The following is a 13,057-nucleotide window of genomic DNA, read 5'->3' on the forward strand; positions in this document are numbered from 1 at the left end:
AAGTTCATTTGCGTGATCCTAAGTCGGTGGCGGACTTGGCATGTTTAAGTGTTATTACTGCCCATCTGAATAATTTGAACACTTCGCTTCCGGGCGAAAAGCACAATATCTACGATTTGGTGGAAAAATTCTAGTGTTCAAAAGAAAATTGATTTTTTGGGAAAACCAATTGCATGCAAGGACCACAGGACATTTTCCATTGCTTAAAGCAGTGAAAGAAGGTGTCGACTTTGAGTACTCGCAGGTAATTCGCCAATTACAAGAAGAGTTTGAAAAGAGATTTTCAGAATTATCAGAAATCCAAGCAGTGTTAGATGTATTTGTTCCACCATTTTCTCTTAGTGCAGACAGTGCTCCACAGCTATTTCAATTAGAGTTGATTGAACTGCAGTGCAATGTTTGTCTTAAAGACCGCTTACTAATGTCACGAACTTTAGAAGTTTATGGTTCTGTCAATGTTCGGCTCAACGTACATTTGTGCGCGTTTCTTTTCGGTTCTTAAGCTTACCAAAAGTAAACATTGTAAAGATTGTGTGCTCCAAAACAAGAAGCTCGTAGAAATGACTGAGCAAATGTCACTCAAGGTCTGTACGATCTGTTCATATTGGTAAAATTTTATTGAACTTTCCTCTCAAATATGTTCAAATTTCAATTTTGAATAAATCACATTATGCTTTACTTAACACTTGATTTTGTTTCCTACACATTCCATACATCAGAGTACCTTTCGATTTGTATATGCAGTATATTTGTTATGGTAAAACAACCCTTTCATTATGATGTCAAGAAACCCACAAAAGCCGTCGGCCGCACGACTGCATGTACGTATCTAGTGAGCGTGGTCCGAACATTGTCCGTCCGTCTCAGGTATCTTCGCTGCCACAGTGTAGTGGTGGTAGGGGAAGGAGCACTAGTCTGACTCTCCAGTGCTCCCTGAGTGTGGGCGCGCTCTCGGAGCACAATGACTGGATGGCCCTGGTTTATAGGAAGGGGAGTTAGGGATTGGAATAATTTACCAAGGGAGATGTTCAATAAATTTCCAATTTCTTTGTAATCATTTAAGAAAAGGCTAGGAAAACAACAGATAGGGCACCTGCCACCTGGACAACTGCCCTAAATGCAGATCAGTAGTGACTGATTGAAATTATAACCTATTCATTTTGGTTTCAAGGTATGGTGTCTTAACACTCGTCATGGATATCTTGTAGATTTTTAAGTATACCAAGAAAAAAATCCTAATGCGAATGCTCAGTATGCAGCAGAATTTGGGAAGTGCGCAGCCCCCCTTGTAACAATGCTGGATAATCTTCGACCGGATATGAAAAATTTGCCCTTCAAATTATACTTCGACAATGTCTTCACTGGAATGGGATTGCTAACAAATCTTGGTGCATGGGGATAAGTGCTATACAGGCACACTTCGACAAAATCGCATTCCTAAGGATTGTGTAATCTGAAATCTTCCGCTACCATGAAGAAAGAAAAACCGGGTACATATGACTTCCTAAAGACCTTGGAGGAAGCTGTTCAGGTTTGCCGTTGGGTAGATAATTCAGTAGTAACCGTAGCATTTACATGTTATGGAGTGCACCCTGAAAATCAGGTATCTCGTTATGTGAAAGAAAAAAGAAAGGCTACGGGTGGAAAAGTCTGAGTGCCTCGGCCATACATGATTTCTCAGTACAAAGTGGGTATGGGAGGTACTGATCGTATGGGTCATAACTTGACAGATGTGCGAGGCGGAATACGAGGAAAAAAGTGGTGGTGGACAATATTTGACTGGCTCGTCGATGTAGGAATGCATAATGCATGGCAGCTGAAACACATGTTTGGAGAAGGCATTTCTCACCTTGATTTTCGACGAGCAATTGTCCAGACTTATCTCACACACTACGAAGCTGTTCCCTTGTTCAGCAGATCTTACTGTTTTGGACATAATGCAGTGCAGGAACTTTGGTACGATGGAATGCGTCACTGGCCTTCTACAATTCCAGGAGCAAAGAGAAGAAGATGCGCGTCACAAAATTGCCTTGCTAGGCCTAGAACTCAGTGTACCAAGTTCAATGTAGGTTTATGTGCAGACTGTTTTACTGATTATCATACACGCAAAGGTAATAAGTAGTGTGTACTTGCCTTTCAGAACATCGCTGTTAGTGCAGTACTCATATGAACAGGTGACTTATCTTTGTACATATTGCTGCTCTAATTCCTCATTACAGACTGTCTGATTGCCTCACGATTCAATAAGTGATTTGGGTAGCTTGTGAGATTTTAGCATTATTATTTAAAATACAAATTCATTTCCTCATACAATTAACAACTCATGTCATTTACAACCCCTATAAAATCATCCCTAGCACCAAAAATCAAACATCTAGGTATTTTTAATAGTTCTGGAACAACATTATTTTTGTAATATATGCAAATATTGAAAAAAACTTGTACACTGATGATTTACAAAGGAAAGTATTGGACGAAAGCATATCAATAAGCCAAATGTGGAATAACATCCAAATTCCCACATATGAATCAAAAGACAGCACTACCGCCCAGCGTGCCATATATGGCACAGGCCTTTTCTCGGAAGTTACATGTCGAATAAATAAAATCAAAGCTTTTCCAGTATCTTCATATGCACATTATCCAACGATAAAAATTACAAGTTGATACTAAAAAAAAAAATCTTCGGCAGATCCAGGTTAAGATAATCTTAAGTATTATACCAATGAACCTACAGATATTTAAAATTAATTTTTTTTTAAAACAGTTAATATTATTACCTAAACCTAAATTCGAAACAAAGTACTCCTACATAGCCTACTAAACCGAGAAAACGTAATCTGCTGAACACCAACTGAACTACTTGTTATAAAATTTAAATAAATATCACTACTCCCAATTTCTACCAACAAGCACTAAACACCAACATATAAACAGCTCTAAAGGGATCACATGCACACAAAATTAAACAATTTCAAATAACGATAATGCAAAAGCACTCTCAACAGACAACCATTCACAAGCGCATCCAGGAATGGACCTCCTGAGCAGCTGTACTCATCTTCACGAGTAAGCTATCATTTTACATTTTCTTCACCTTGTCAAGCTCATCATACATGTATCTGCTAAACATTGTGGATTTTACCAGCTTTACATCCCCTGGTAGCAACCAGGAATTAGGGGATGCTGGTACTCATTTTCTCATGCTGCAATTGTTCACAAGGGATTTCACGATTTAGGGAACCCAAATTGAATGACATGGACAGACTTGATAAATTTGGTCATGACTGATGCTCGGGTAAGAAAGCTACCAGGAGCAAAATATATATGTCTAGGAAACAGATAGAGAGGAGCGACTTACCACGTAAGACTGCGTGGATACAGTACACACAAAAGAAAAATATGGGTCCAGAATTTTCGACTGCAGTCTTCACCAGTTGAGGAGAGAATGGTGATGGTCACTGTTGGCAAGTAGACGCTGTGTGAGATGAGGGGAGTGGGGGGGACTGACAGATAAGTGAACAGAAAAAACAGCAGCTATGAATGTTAAGGCCAAGTGCTTCCCTGGACCTGAGCACCAGTTGATGTCCCACTTCAGAATCTCTAGGACCGAGAGGGTGGGAAGCAGGGGGTAAATGCCTGAGGACTTTAACTGTGAAACATTCATCCAATATGGTTTTATGGTGTCCGGTGTGAATGGGGACAGGGGTTTTGCAGGTACTGTAGTGGCCACGTATACATTTCGCTAGTGTATTGCTAGTTAAGTCAATGTAAAAAGCTGGGGATAGTCTGAATTGAAGCTGGTATATAATGTTGGATGAAGTACAGTCATGAAGACCTTGTATGGGGTAAGACTGGTGAAGAGCTGTGGTAAAAATTATACTTGGTGTATGTAAATAGTGGATCTTACAGTGGCTGTGTTTGTAGGGGAAAGTGCCAGAAGGGGGTGCAGTGAGTGAGAATGTTTTTGAGGTTAGGATGGCATCACAAAGCAACTGTGGGGATTTTTGAAAGAAGATAATCGAGTGAAGGGTGAGGATGAGAGAAGATAGTATGATTGCATTAAAATACAATTTATTTTGTGTAGACCAGAATGATAAGTGGTTATGAAGAGTATGCTGCGGATAGAATTCATGGACCAGGAGATCTGGCAGTCAACCAAATTGGGTTGGGTAACCCCTAGCTGTAAACACCTTCCTCAGGTCATGATTTAATGTACCCTCCCTGAATGCCACTGTGCTTCCACTGTAGCTGCTATGCAGCCAATGGAATACCTGCCAGGCTTGGGAGGTATTGCCTGGGGTTCAAAGTTAAGCAATACCATATCGTCATCTACCGCATAATTTAAACAGAAGTCTTCCAGCTGTGTTGCACGGTTGGTACTATTGCTGGGTACATGGCCCTCCAACCCGACGGGATGTAAATACCATCAACATTATAGAGGGTCATCGTCGGCTGCAACTTGTATCCGAGTAAACATTTACATTTTCACACTCACAATACTTTGTGAATATGTTTCATATGGCTTAGTAGCACAATCTTGGCATGAAACCTACGTCCACACAGATTACATAAAATAGCTGGGAGAGGGCAGGGCTGAGTTTGACAGGGATTCCATGCTCGTCATTTATTCTCATCATGTAGTTGTCGTTCCTCTTCAAACACTGTAACTGATGTTAAAATAGTGTGGCACCAAAGTGTATGATTCTCAGCAAACGTATCCCAGGATTGAATGTTAATTCAGCTCTTTTCAATGTATGCTTTAGCTGATCCCTGAAACACCTCAAAGGGGCCCCATGAAGTCTTGTGCAGGAGCGGAGTTCACCATACAGAAGTTGACGAGGAAGCCTGGATTCACTCATGCGACGGATGTGCCCTGTCAGTCTGAGACGGTGGCCAATAATGGTAGCCTCACTGCTTATAGCATGCACTTTCTCAAGATCTGTAAGGTTGGCGACACTGTCCCTCCTTTTGATGTTCGAGATAGATCAAAAGTTTTGCAGATGGAAACGCTCTAGCTCTTTGATATCCTGACGGTAGAGGGTCCAAGTTTCACAACCGTGAAGCAGTGTTGATATGGCAACAGCACGGTAAACCATGATCTTGGTATGCATTGTAAGGTCCTTATTCATGAAGACACAAAGGGATAAACGTCCAAATGCTGAGTAGGCAGCACATATTCTCCTCTCCACATCTTGTGAGCAGTTAGCATTTGTTGAGGATGCTTCCTAGATATACAAAGTGGTCAACATGCTTCAGTGGAGTATCCGCAACATAGACATTGAAAACTGGGAGGTTCAAAACTGGTGCAGGCTGTGCAGGTACTTTGGTTTTCTACACATACCTGCCAACTTTACAAAACCAAAAATCAAGAGATTTTGATATGAAAATCAGGAAAAATCAGGAGAAATCAGGAGAAATCAGGAGATACAGTTGGTCAACACTGCTAATTCTACATGTCTTGCGCAATACATACATTATCCTAGCAAGCTCAATGCATCATGTCGTCAAGTCCACATTTAAATTAACAGATACAGTATTTCTAGGGAAACTGAGTGGAATCAAAATCCACAAATATTTTACTCTCATATGCATTCATATTCAGTGATACCTAAATACTCGTATTGAGCCCTTATTGAAGTGCTCATTTAATTAATCAGTCATTTATTCGAATGCACAGAGAATATTTCATTTTTATTAAATACTAGTAACTGGAAGGAAACATCTACATTCAGCAGCACATGTCGCAATTTCTGCAGGGAGCCTGGAGCTCGGATTTGTTTGCTCGCCAGCTAAGTTTAGAAGGTGGAATTTCGACACGATGTACACAAAGCAGAACAGGGAAACAATACAACTCCAACAGACAACATTCCGGATGCCCGGCGAGAGACTAGAGAAGCCTGCAAAAGATGCTTGAAGTGTCAGGTACGTGATGTGTTGAGCCAATGAAATGAAAGAGCCACAGTCGATATGGCTAGGCATTGGTCTAGGGAAGTATGGTCCCAATCGAGGATACGACGGCGTCTTTGAGGACAAGTTAATAAAAATGATGACCGTGTCAGTTAGTTACCCTATTATTCGGCAAGACTCTACGCAGGTAACATCATGAGAAGAAGTTTTTTTTTGCTATTGGCTTTACGTCGCACCGACACAGATAGGTCTTATGGTGACGATGGGACAGGAAAAGGCTAGGACTGAGAAGGAAGCGGCCGTGGCCTTAATTAAGGTACAGCCCCAGCATTTGCCTGGTGTGAAAATGAGAAACCACAGAAAACCATCTTCAGAGCTGCCGACAGTGGGGTTCGAACCCACTATCTCCCGAATACTGGATACTGGCCGCAATTAATCGACTGCAGCTGTCAAGCTCGGTAAGTTTTCTTTTACAGGAGTGATCATGTGGGGACTTGTAAATTTTGTTGGAAGACACTCGGTCTGCATTCAATCTATTCAAGTTTTCTAATACTGGGAGAATGGCTTTTAACTTTCGATTTCCAGAGGGAGAGAACAGTTTCATTTAATCATTTCGAATGCATAGTAGCCTGCCTGTGTAAATAGTTTCCCGTAGGCATAAACTTTACAATATCCCGTCCAGCTTTTAAGTGGAAAATATTTGACCAAGTTACGGGATTAGATAAGAGAAGTTGTTCTGTGACTGAATGGGAACTGGTTTCACGGTCAGTGGAAATTACCCCGGCTGTAGTATTCTAGTAAATGGCAGGTTAATCTTGACCTAGCTTCTACATCATGAACGAGGGGATGTTTCAGACAACATCCAGAAGCAGAAGCAGTGACAGAAAATAAAACATCACCTTTCTACGTCACGATGGAGACCAAAGGACTGATCCAAGTCTTTTCTGAAGGCATCATCATTGATATGGCTGGCTAAAACAAGATGGGGCCGGCTGTTCCTGAATGGCTGGCGACAATAAGTCAACAAAATAGACGAGTACAGAATTTTCAATGTAATTATGTGAGTGTGAACGTGTTTAATGTTGCAAAAGGGGATAGGTTATTTTTTTTATTTAATTTCAGTAAATTTAGTTTTTGTTTGGAAGGACTACGTCTTATTTAAAGTAAATGATATGAAGCTTGTTAATGTAAATATAATTGTAACATAAATGTGGACCGTTTGCACGAGGTCGCAGCTTGCTTTCTTACATTTCATTCTGATTTATTTAGCTGAGTGGTTAGCGTCATTTCTTTTACGAGTAAGTTTCTTGTTTTAGCCTTATATGTAATATTTTTATTTGTTTTGCTTTGATGTTTGAGACATAGTGTACGTCTCAGGGCTTAAATGTAAATAAGGATTCAAATTAAAGTCAGGAAGGACTAGATTAAAGTATTATTAATGGGAGCTCAAAATGTACGGAAACATGCCGCCACGTTTTCTGGGATTTTTTGCATGATGTGTGAATGAGAGAGTGTGAGACAGTGGAGTTTGGATCCAAAAATTTTGAGAGCATCATCTTCACGACTCTTTTGTACATCAAGATTGTAAATTAGTAATTGATTCACGAGTTCCGTGAATGCAGTTTCGTATTTCGAGTTCCGAATGTTAAAATAAATTTTCGGTAAAATTTATTATTATTATTATTATTATTATTATTATTATTATTATTATTATTATTATTATTATTATCAGTGTAAGTGTCTCGAGTCGTAGGATTGAGATATTTCAGTAACTTTCCGATGTTCACACATGATCAATTGTCTATGTGGCAATTTCCTAGTTTCAGTTTACTATATTTATTACAGAGTTGGCTACTTTATTATTCATGTTTAACTTTGAACGCGAGTGCTTTGATTTGTGACCAGCGCGGTCTTGTTTCTTTTCAGGCGAGCATATGTTAGACATCATTTTATATACTTTTTCGGCAACTTTTGCTAGTTGTTTTACGTCGCACCGACACAGATAGGTCTTACGGCGACGATGGGACAGGAAAGGGCTAGGTCGGCAACTTTAGGACATGAGATATTATTTAGTGTGATTTTGAGAAAGAGGACGCACTCCTCATCTGAAAGGCCTGCATTTTTCTTGATTTTGTGACTTGCCTCGGGTAGGCTGTTGAGCAGCGTGTGTAAAGGGTTGGACCCAGTGGTTTTGGTATTTGCTGCTTTATTTTAGGAGATGTGAATCTCCGCTTTGAGTCATTCCGCCGTGTGTTGGAGAGGATGATATGTGCAACTACCGAGGAGAGTTTATTCTAGTGGCATATACTTCGTGATGATTTTATTGGGTTTTGTCCATGACACTACGTGCTGCCGTAGACGAGTTTTATATCGCGATGTTTTGTTTGGATTTTCTTTTATGATATAACCACGCTGAGGAATATTTTGTGTCTTGTAATCTTTTTCAGGATACAACGTTGAACTATGTGTTGAAAGTTAAAGCCTACTCTGTCATTTTTTTATGAATTGGTGTCACAAAATTTTATTTGAGGAATCCACATTGATTTGTGTGTGATGATGTTAAGTCCACCAGTTTATTGATTTTGTGTCATTTATTTCGGGATCCTACGTTGAATAGGAAGTGTTGCTTTAAGTGTAAATTATGTTTCCTTATATTTTCCATCAAGGCTTTGAGTGTATGCAAGTTGCGTGAATGCCGCATGCTTTTCTTGGTGAGCCCTGGAAAATATGACATCATGTTTTTGTTTCTTTGAATGTATATATTTTGCCATTTATGTCATTTTGATTTTGTGTGGTTCCGATCCACATTGTTTGTTGTGCTCATGACATTTCTCATGATTCGAGGTGTATATATTTTGTGCATAGGATTTTTACCACTCAGCGTGTTATAATATTGTTCAGTTAAGTTTGTTTTGTCCCCTCTTTTTGCGCATTAAATCACGTCTTTTCTTAAGGTTAGGGACCCCACTGTAATGTCAAGTGTGCTGAATTGGGGAACGTACTCATCTACAGTTAAAAGTGTTAACAAAAAGGAGCGCAGTGCGAGCACGCAAGCCCAAGGTGTAAAATTAATGAAACATCAAGATTTGATTTGATATGTTAAGTATGTGTGTCAGCATACATTGTACATTTGTAATAAATATTTTATTCTCAAGATGGACTTTATCAAGCTTAAAGAAAAAATTCTGAGTCATGATAAAAAAATTTGAATTATGTGATACTTTTGCTATTTTTTTAATATTTATCTTGTTTCGCCTTACTTTATTTGTAGTTCTTAGTTGACCTCACAGTGTCCATATTTAGTTATATGTTCCCCCATGAAATCCGGGGTGTATATATTTTTCGGGCATTATTTTTATCATAGTTCGGACTGAGCATGCCTGGGATTGACTGACTAGTCTGCGGCAAATTACCTTGATGGTAGAAACGGGGACAGAATACAACAATGGAAAATTTATAAGAACATGTATGGTATGGTAGGCCTACCTTCCTTCCATCTTAATAATTTACAGAAGTTTCCGTCGATTAAAAGAAGCAGCAGTGGCAAATTTTGCCTGTCCGAGAAAACCTCTGTCAAAGGTTTGTTGAAAGCAGTTGCCATGTAGCCTTGATTTTACTGTCAACAACCTCTCCATGTTTTCATCACCAATAGACGACTTGAACCGTGTTCATGTTTAGTCACCTGACTAAATATCCTCTCACATTCAGCGTTACGGTGAGGGATTGTTAAAATACCAAGAATAACACGAAATAAAATATCAGTAAAGTACGTTCGAACTGATGAGAAAAATTTGCACATTTGCGTGCGGTTCGTGGGTTTCTCATATTAAGAAACGTCGATATTTCAATTGAATGCAGCCAAACAGTGAAAGACTTCCAGCCGTTGGCGTACAATGCTGAAATGGCGGGATTTGAATATTTGAAGTTCACCAAAAATTAAGCTAAAATCGGGAAAAATAATAGAATAATCGGGAGGCGGGAAAAACTGTCAAAAATCAGGATTCTCCCGCCTAAATCGGGAAAGTTGGCAGGTATGTCTACATATTAATGGAGAGACCAAATCGATTGCATGCACTCTTGAAATAACCGACTGCTGCAGCTCCTGAGGTGTGAGAGCAGGTGCGGTAATGTCATCTGTATATTGCAATACCGAAACGGAGGAAATCTTAGTAACCTTATGGGATCAAAGTCTAGCCAGATTGAACAGTCTCCCTTCGAAGCGATATCTGACCTTTACACCTTGGTTGTCTGTAGATGCTCCATATAGCATGGCAGCTAGATAAAGAGTGAAGAGTGTTGGAACAAGCACATATCCTTGTATCAATCCACAAGTGATTGAAAATGGATCAGAGATAATATTTTGATGAATGATTTGCCCAGACGTGTTATCATGAAGAGCCTTGACCAGATATAAAGAGGGTAATCACATATTAAGAGGCACTTCACAAGAACACACACACACACAAATTTAGATTTTGACAAATAAAAGGAGTCCAAAGGCAGAAAGAAATATTTGATCGCCATTTAAAACACGCAGGCATTACCTATGGACGTACTCTTCTGCTCCCAACCACACAGGACAGAGTCTTGCCACGGTCATCCCTTTCAGCTTACAAAAGGCAGGGGATCCCACGGATGTTGGACTCCTTTTATTTGTCAAAATCTAAATTTGTGTGTGTGTGTGTGTGTGTGTGTGTGTGTGTGTGTGTGTGTGTGTGTGTGTGTGTGTGTGTGTGTGTGTGCTGCTTGTAAAGTGCCTCTTAACCCTTTGGCACTCAGCCTATATACAGGAGTTTGCTCGAAGACACTCAGACTAATTTCTGTCATTTTACAAACCAAATTACAAAAAATCAACACGTAAAGAGTTTAACACACATTAAAATAAAATAAATCACACTAATACAGGAAACTATGAGCATTTCAGAAATGAACATACCTAGGACGTATTGTTATTGGTAAAGCAAAAAAAAATTATTAAATTTTGAAAATATATTTTAAAAAATTATTTTTGATTTTCAATGACTGAAAAATCAGACATTATTGCGTCTTCATTCTTTACTCTTAGACGTGAAAGAAAGAACATTTAATTCTGAATAATTTGATACCAATATGATGTGTGTGCTGCAATTCATTCATGAAGCATGGCACATAATTATTCACTGTACATGTAACGGTCATCGATGTCAGGTCCTCGCGGTCCGATGCACGGTGAGCAGCTGTGACTGTGTCATTTCCCACATAATGCAAATCACTTTCGGCAAAAGAAGATCATTATTACTGTCTAAATCATCTGAAAATTCAAGGATATCGGCCTCATTCGGCCTTGAATATGGCCTAGCCATTACGATAAAAAGATGACGCAAGTACGTGCAACAACAGAGTTATGAAATGGAGTAAAATTATAGTTTGCAAAGTACAGCGAACACACGATATACCAAAGAAACGAAATATACTCTTAACTAAACTCATATCAAGATCAAATTGTTGTATTCATAAGCCAACCAAAACAGATCCATGCAATAACAACTTCATATAACCACAACATAAACATTCACGGTCAACAGATTTCATTTGTCGTAAATAAAAATATTTTGTAGGGCTGGTGGATATACCTGTAGAGTAAAACGCAAATTCAACGTTTTAAGGTACTGTCAGGATCAACTGTTACGATTTAACAGCCACGAAAATGACGAAAATCCCTAAATAGGACAGAGCCGATGTATCGGCGCCGTGAGCTTTCTCGCCATAAAATCTCGCGCCGATAGATCAGTGCGCTGAGTGCAAAAGGGTTAATATGTGATTACCCACAGCAGTAAAAGAATTTAACATTTATCCTATTAGCTTGCAATTCCAGATAAAATTATTTGCAGATATTTTTCAGGAAGGCATGTGAAACCGAGGTAGACACCTCATTTGCAAATAAAGAGATTTTGATTTGATTTGAACTTAATAGGATAAAAGTTAGAAACTAACAGATGAGAACTCACTTGAACTCCATCTTAAGGGAATACTTAACAAAAACTCAATGCTTCCACACTGTAATGACTGATGAGTAGTCTATAATCTATCAGCTTCAACAGCTTGGCAACAGCACAGATTTTTGAATGGAACTCCGAGTCTAAGCCCCATATTGTACCATATGTATATATCTTAATAGTAATATTATATTGGAATAAGGCATTCTTGTTAAATTAGTTTTTAGTAATGTTTTATGTACAATCGCTATTAAGCAGGTTCACCAACAGCTGATGATGACCTTTTTACAGGTTGAAACCAGTACTGTTTTAACTTTAAACTTTAAACATTTTGTAATAAAGTCTTGATTACGTGGAAATCTCATTCTTCATACTTTCATTGATGAGTACTCGACAGTCGGGTTCCATGGCTGAATTCTCAGTGCAGTGACCTTCATTTCAAAGGGTCCTGAATTTAATTCCTAGCTAATCGGGGATTCTGATCTTAAATAGTTAATCCCCTTCACTCAGGAACTGGGTTGTTGTGCTCTTTCCAATATCCCTGCACCTCAGACAACATACATAACACAATCCTCCACCACAATAACACAGTTTTTCATACACAGCAGATAATGCCTAACCTCATCAGAGGGCCTGCATTACAAGGGCTGTGTCATACTAGTAATAGCAACAAGAAATTACCAACATCATCATGGTTGAAAGTGTTTACAGTACTAGCAAGTTTTATCATACAAATAATAATATCATGTGGCTATTACTAGCCTGGTATAGCTCTTGTAAGGCTGACCTTTTGATGACGGAAGGCAGCATCTGCTGTGTATGGAAAAAATTCATGTTATCTCCCTCAGCAAGATGCACCAATGTCTTCAGAATCATATAGCTACCAATAGCTATAATAGACAAATGGAAAGGAATCACAAAATCCTTGAACAATCATGATGGAACTGAAATATCTGGCTTTAATTCCAAGTATAATTCTTTCCACTTTTCTCTGTTAATTGCATTGCTAAGCCATAATTTGGAATGACCTTCTATTTGGATATTTATTGAGATACAAAATTTGAGAAACATATCCAAATTTAACACCAAATTCCACAAATTATTTATAATTTTTTTCAATGTCACACTGGAGTAAAAACTCCATTCTAATACAGCAGTGAATATTATATAAC

The 13,057-nt window shown here is 38.8% G+C and overlaps 1 protein-coding gene across 1 annotated transcript in view; it reads right to left on the minus strand.

Annotated features, from left to right (window-relative positions):
* Positions 1–13,057, minus strand: part of RhoGAP1A (Rho GTPase activating protein at 1A) — a 594,034-nt gene that overhangs the window by 324,638 nt on the left and 256,339 nt on the right. The window lies entirely within an intron of this gene.

Source organism: Anabrus simplex, chromosome 2 (assembly GCF_040414725.1).
Source record: "Anabrus simplex isolate iqAnaSimp1 chromosome 2, ASM4041472v1, whole genome shotgun sequence".
Lineage (NCBI taxonomy): Eukaryota > Metazoa > Arthropoda > Insecta > Orthoptera > Tettigoniidae > Anabrus > Anabrus simplex.